The sequence below is a fragment of the Nanorana parkeri genome, unplaced genomic scaffold (assembly GCF_000935625.1).
Source record: "Nanorana parkeri isolate BGI_ZX_2015 unplaced genomic scaffold, ASM93562v1 scaffold3664, whole genome shotgun sequence".
Taxonomy (NCBI): Eukaryota; Metazoa; Chordata; class Amphibia; order Anura; family Dicroglossidae; genus Nanorana; species Nanorana parkeri.
The window spans coordinates 28871-35382 of record NW_017309932.1 but is presented as its reverse complement, the minus strand read 5'-3'; the positions used below and the strand labels follow the sequence as shown (position 1 = coordinate 35382).

Here is a 6512-nt window from a genome sequence, read left to right as displayed (position 1 = left end):
AGGGAAAGGGGGGAAGTGGGGGGGGGGGGGGCGTAGGGTGAAAAGGTCTAAGTGTTACAGTATGCCCACCGTTGAGTATTGAGGACATAGCAAGAAATTGAAAATGTTTCTTTTTCAGGGCATTATAGGTGTGCAGGCCACATGGACAACACTACGACATTAAACTGTGGTTACACATGGGCAAAATAGCAACATGCAGGCGAATGTGACAACAGGTGGGCAACAACGGTGGATAGCCCACTTCTGTTCATGATAATACAAGGACAACCGTACCATACCCGGGCAAGGAAGAAGCAAGAAAGTGCAGAAACATCCAATCCGGAATTCACTTTCACCAATTGTTTTTATAGGTTGATACCAATATTATCATAATTCTATGTTAATCATTTATTATGAATTTGTATCAGAATTTTATTGCATTTTAATCAGTTATTCCAATTTTCTAAAATAAAGAAAGCTCCACATTTCACAAAATTCTGTCCGCTCATCAGTGAGGTTGTCTTGTATGTGAGTGGCATTGGGAGGTCGGAATGAGCTCGGTTCATAGAGAGTCCTCCATTGGTGATGGGAATGAGCTCAGATCATAGAGAGTCATCCATTGGTGATGGGAATGAGCTCAGTTCATAGAGAGTCCTCCATTGGTGATGGGAATGAGCTCAGTTCATAGAGAGTCCTCCATTGGTGATGGGAATGAGCTCGGTTCATAGAGAGTCCTCCATTGGTGATGGGAGTGAGCTCAGATCATAGAGAGTCATCCATTGGTGATGGGAGTGAGCTCAGATCATAGAGAGTCATCCATTGGTGATGGGAATGAGCTCGGTTCATAGAGAGTCATCCATTGGTGATGGGAATGAGCTGAGTTCATAGAGAGTCATCCATTGGTGATGGGAATGAGCTCAGTTCATAGAGAGTCCTCCATTGGTGATGGGAATGAGCTCAGATCATAGAGAGTCCTCCATTGGTGATGGGAATGAGCTCAATTCATAGAGAGTCCTCCATTGGTGATGGGAATGAGCTCAGATCATAGAGAGTCCTCCATTGGTGATGGGAATTAGCTAAATTCATAGAGAGTCCTCCATTGGTGATGGGAATGAGCTCAGGTCATAGAGAGTCCTCCATTGGTGATGGGAATGAGCTCAGTTCATAGAGAGTCCTCCATTGGTGATGGGAATGAGCTCGGTTCATAGAGAGTCCTCCATTGGTGATGGGAATGAGCTCGGGTCATAGAGAGTCATCCATTGGTGATGGGAATGAGCTCGGTTCATAGAGAGTCATCCATTGGTGATGGGAATGAGCTCGGTTCATAGAGAGTCATCCATTGGTGATGGGAATGAGCTCAGGTCATAGAGAGTCCTCCATTGGTGATGGGAATGATCTCGGGTCATAGAGAGTCCTCCATTGGTGATGGGAATGAGCTCGGTTCATAGAGAGTCCTCCATTGGTGATGGGAATGAGCTCGGGTCATAGAGAGTCCTCCATTGGTGATGGGAATGAGCTTAGTTCATAGAGAGTCCTCCATTGGTGATGGGAATAAGCTCGGTTCATAGAGAGTCCTCCATTGGTGATGGGAATGAGCTCAGATCATAGAGAGTCCTCCATTGAGTCCAGAAGGTTCAGTTCTACATGTGTGTCAGCTGATATTCTAAGGATACATGGAGCCACTGCAAATGCCTAGTATTCCCATCGCCACCATCTTGGCTATCCTCCTCATGGTTCTAGTGATTGAATTAATAATTTTAGAGTCATTAACGGTGGTTAGTGAAAGAATGTCCCATTATAAAGATGGTCTGTATACCTGCACAGGGACAAGGTGTCTTGCGGGAAAAATGGAGGAGACTTTGTGCCCTCCAAGATACACTCTGAATATTGAGGGCATTTGGGATTGTTTAGGTTGAATGGTTTTTGGTCTCCGAGTGATTATCAAAACACTGCAAACCATTACTACCCAATAAGACTTAATATTCTAGCTGTGCACATTATTTGGTCACATGAACCATCTTAGTAAATTGATCATATGAGCAGAGGGAGTATAAAGTCTTACCAGGGAGGACATCAAGAGGAGGCAGACTGTGATCTTACCATTGAGGACATCAAGCGGAGGCGGACTGTGAACTTACCAGAGAGGACATAAAGAGGAGGCGGACTGTGATCTTACTAGAGAGGACATCAAGAGGAGGCCGACTGTGAACTTACCAGGGAGGACATCAAGAGGAGGCGGACTGTGAACTTACCAGGGAGGACATCAAGAGGAGGCGGACTGTGAACTTACCAGGGAGGACATCAAGAGGAGGCGGGCTGTGATCTTACCAGAGAGGACATCAAGAGGAGGTGGACTGTGATCTCACCAGGGAGGACATCAAGAGGAGGCGGACTGTGATCTTACCAGGGAGGACATCAAGAGGAGGCGGACTGTGATCTTACAAGGGAGGACATCAAGAGGAGGCGGACTGTGAACTTACCAGAGGAGAGGACATAAAGAGGAGGCAGACTGTGATCTTACCAGGGAGGACATCGAGAGGAGGCGGACTGTGAACTTACCAGAGGAGGACATCAAGAGGAGGCGGACTGTGATCTTACCAGAGAGGACATCAAGAGGAGGCCGACTGATCTTACCAGGGAGGACATTTCCATTGGTGATGGGAATGAGCTCGGGTCATAGAGAGTCATCCATTGGTGATGGGAATGAGCTCGGTTCATAGAGAGTCATCCATTGGTGATGGGAATGAGCTCGGTTCATAGAGAGTCATCCATTGGTGATGGGAATGAGCTCAGGTCATAGAGAGTCCTCCATTGGTGATGGGAATGATCTCGGGTCATAGAGAGTCCTCCATTGGTGATGGGAATGAGCTCGGTTCATAGAGAGTCCTCCATTGGTGATGGGAATGAGCTCGGGTCATAGAGAGTCCTCCATTGGTGATGGGAATGAGCTTAGTTCATAGAGAGTCCTCCATTGGTGATGGGAATAAGCTCGGTTCATAGAGAGTCCTCCATTGGTGATGGGAATGAGCTCAGATCATAGAGAGTCCTCCATTGAGTCCAGAAGGTTCAGTTCTACATGTGTGTCAGCTGATATTCTAAGGATACATGGAGCCACTGCAAATGCCTAGTATTCCCATCGCCACCATCTTGGCTATCCTCCTCATGGTTCTAGTGATTGAATTAATAATTTTAGAGTCATTAACGGTGGTTAGTGAAAGAATGTCCCATTATAAAGATGGTCTGTATACCTGCACAGGGACAAGGTGTCTTGCGGGAAAAATGGAGGAGACTTTGTGCCCTCCAAGATACACTCTGAATATTGAGGGCATTTGGGATTGTTTAGGTTGAATGGTTTTTGGTCTCCGAGTGATTATCAAAACACTGCAAACCATTACTACCCAATAAGACTTAATATTCTAGCTGTGCACATTATTTGGTCACATGAACCATCTTAGTAAATTGATCATATGAGCAGAGGGAGTATAAAGTCTTACCAGGGAGGACATCAAGAGGAGGCAGACTGTGATCTTACCATTGAGGACATCAAGCGGAGGCGGACTGTGAACTTACCAGAGAGGACATAAAGAGGAGGCGGACTGTGATCTTACTAGAGAGGACATCAAGAGGAGGCCGACTGTGAACTTACCAGGGAGGACATCAAGAGGAGGCGGACTGTGAACTTACCAGGGAGGACATCAAGAGGAGGCGGACTGTGAACTTACCAGGGAGGACATCAAGAGGAGGCGGGCTGTGATCTTACCAGAGAGGACATCAAGAGGAGGTGGACTGTGATCTCACCAGGGAGGACATCAAGAGGAGGCGGACTGTGATCTTACCAGGGAGGACATCAAGAGGAGGCGGACTGTGATCTTACAAGGGAGGACATCAAGAGGAGGCGGACTGTGAACTTACCAGAGGAGAGGACATAAAGAGGAGGCAGACTGTGATCTTACCAGGGAGGACATCGAGAGGAGGCGGACTGTGAACTTACCAGAGGAGGACATCAAGAGGAGGCGGACTGTGATCTTACCAGAGAGGACATCAAGAGGAGGCCGACTGATCTTACCAGGGAGGACATCAAGAGGAGGCGGACTGTGAACTTACCAGGGAGGACATCAAGAGGAGGCGGACTGTGAACTTACCAGAGAGGACATCAAGAGGAGGCGGACTGTGAACTTACCAGAGAGGACATCAAGAGGAGGCGTACTGTGATCTTACCAGAGAGTACATCAAGAGGAGGCCGACTGATCTTACCAGGGAGGACATCAAGAGGAGGCGGACTGTGAACTTACCAGGGAGGACATCAAGAGGAGGCGGACTGTGAACTTACCAGGGAGGACATCAAGAGGAGGCGGACTGTGAACTTACCAGAGAGGACATCAAGAGGAGGCGTACTGTGATCTTACCAGAGAGGACATCAAGAGGAGGCGCACTGTGATCTTTCCAGAGAGGACATCAAGAAGAGGCGGACTGTGATCTTACCAGAGAGGACATCAAGAGGAGGCGGACTGTGATCTCACCAGGGAGGACATCAAGAGGAGGCGGACTGTGATCTTAGCAGAGAGGACATCAAGAAGAGGCGGACTGTGATCTTACCAGGGAGGACGTCAAGAGGAGGCGGACTGTGAACTTACCAGGGAGGACATCAAGAGGAGGCGGACTCTGAACCTACCAGAGGAGAGGACATAAAGAGGAGGCGGACTGTGATCTTACTAAAGAGGACATCAAGAGGAGGCCGACTGTGATCTTACCAGGGAGGACATCAAGAGGAACAGCCGCTAATCAATCACATCACACTGGTAGAAGGTGCAGAAGAGCGACCAGTCATGGTGAGATGAGAAAAGACGGAAGTAATATCTATTTTGTGTCATGGAGGAATGTTGTCCTAATAAAATATGATATCATTCCTTTTCCTTTGTGTCTCTCTGTCCCCGCCTCGGTCCATAGCCCAAATTCAACTGAGAAGCAATGGCTCTGAAGGAGAGACACAAGTTCCAACAACGCACCCAATACAACATCAATCTATAAACTTCATGGTTATTTATGATTTTAGAAACATAATTTTAAAAAAATGAATACAATTTTGTTCAAATTTTTTTGATTAAAATGTCAACTATAAAAAAAGATGTAAAATGCATCAAAAATAAGCTGTCAAAAAAACCACAAAAAAAAGCTGCAGTACTAATATTCTCCAAAAGGTGGTGATATCACTTATTATTAGCTGGTTGTAGAGACAGGAAGTGATGTCATGCATAGACAGGAAGTGTTGCCAAACAAAGACAGGAAGTGATATTAGATATAGACAGGAAATTCTTGTTATCAGGTGAGTGGGGAGAAGGGTAGAGCGGAAACATTGCTGGAACTGACGGCAGAGAGAGGTAATAAGATATTATTTCATATTTATAGCCAGTAATGCTCATATTATATGCTTAGATAAATTCTACATATCACACCATTCATCCAACTGCCCATCCAGAGCCGCCATTTATAGACCGGATACATCCTAAATATAGAGCCATTTATCCAACTGCCCATCCAGAGCCGCCATTTATAGACCAGATACATCCTAAATATAGAGCCATTTATCCAACTGTCCATCCAGAGCCGCCATTTATAGGCCGGATACATCGTAAATATAGAGCCGTTTATCCATCTCCTATGAAGCTGTCTCGGGGTTGTTGGCTCTCTATAATGGACACCAGGTCTTCTCTGGAGGAGGATATGGAGAGGAAGAAGACAAGTGGTTGGTTTCCTCTCACATCCTGTTCTGTTTTACACTGGATACCTGGAGAGGAAGTGAGAGGACATCTACACGTGAGAGTGAAATGTATAAGCCTTTAAAGGAGAACTATGAGGCGACTGATTTTCACTCCTCACAGTTCGAGGCGACCTGTGAAAATGAGACTGTCACAGGTCGGCTCAGTAGATCGGGAAGTGAGCGAACACATACTGTCGCTCGCTCACTTTTCGATCATCTCCCTGCAGAGAGCCGTTACTGTCACTCACGGCTCCCTGCAGGGATTCCCCCCTCCGATCCTCCAGAGCTGACTGGTGGAACGGACGGGGGAGGGGGCGGGTACAGCTGGCTCTGCCTCTAGATAGGCAGAGGCAGCTGTCACTCACGCAGCTGGGCGGATCCAGACAGTAAGGTCCGGATCCGTCCCGGCTGCGGCGGTCCCAGTATACTGCGAGCTGTAGCACCGCGGTATACTGAACTTTGGGTTACGGGAGGATGCTACTTTATGTCCTCCCGTGACCCTGAGGAGAACTATGGGGGAAAAACACTGACTCCATAGTTCTCTTTAAATATGGAAGAAGCAGTCTGAGGTGTCAGAACGATGGAGGAACTTTGTGCAGACATTATTCATCCCGGTACAGTCCAGGTCATTCTCATTGTATTATCTGTCTATAGAGAGTCCTTTTATAGATCAGGAGGCGGTGGGGAGGATTCTGGGAGAGACACATGACATTAGACTTAACTTCCTGGATAGGTGAGGAGGATTCTGGGTAGTCTGTAGTCATAATTGTTCCTT

The 6512-nt window shown here is 46.9% G+C and overlaps 1 protein-coding gene across 1 annotated transcript in view; it reads left to right on the top strand.

Annotated features, from left to right (window-relative positions):
• LOC108803385 (zinc finger protein 850-like) overlaps positions 1-6512 on the top strand; it is a 33149-nt gene that overhangs the window by 1826 nt on the left and 24811 nt on the right. The gene's annotated exons all lie outside the window — the stretch shown is intronic.